Raw genomic sequence first — 741 nt, 5'->3', positions numbered from 1 at the left:
CAAATTACGCTAAGGGCCCCCAAAAGACTAAAGCCGGTCCTGTCTATAATAATGGCTAATTGGCTGTGTGTGGAGGTCAGTTCCCTTGTGCTACTAGCTCTATGACCGATCCTTTATGCTTTCTGTATAACTGGGCCCGGACTTTGTCACTCAGCTGTTTTGGGTGGGGGAGATAAGGTTGGCCTCATATAATGGCCGTGCCCTCTGGCCGTGCATCACATTGTGCTGTCCCCACACACCACACGCCACTATGGGGTGGCTTTTGATTGCCGTGGCAACCTGTGCGCTAGTCTCCTCGGCCAAAGGTAAGTGCTGGAACCAGCAGGAGAACAGCATGCACAGAGTCCCTATCTGTGCATATTTCACATTTTACACACACACACACACACACACACACACACACACACACACACACACACACACACACACACACACACACACACACACACACACACACACACACACACACACACACACACACACACACACACACACACACACACATTCCACACACATTCCACACACATGTCAGTTACTGTGGCCACATTGTTGGGGCGAGCAGTTTTTTCTGAAAGAGGGGCCTGGCTTGGGTAGGTCGATGTTGGTTTAGATAATGGAGGACCTGTTTAAAAAGGAACATCAGGGATTTTTGGTTTCAAAAGTTAGACATATAAAAGTTTGGCAGCCCGCAGCGGTGATGATGAAGACTACAGAAGTAGATCGTAATCACAACAGATAAAA

The sequence above is a fragment of the Oncorhynchus kisutch genome, linkage group LG12, assembly GCF_002021735.2.
Source record: "Oncorhynchus kisutch isolate 150728-3 linkage group LG12, Okis_V2, whole genome shotgun sequence".
In the NCBI taxonomy this organism is placed as follows: domain Eukaryota; kingdom Metazoa; phylum Chordata; class Actinopteri; order Salmoniformes; family Salmonidae; genus Oncorhynchus; species Oncorhynchus kisutch.
This window is presented reverse-complemented; position numbering follows the sequence as displayed.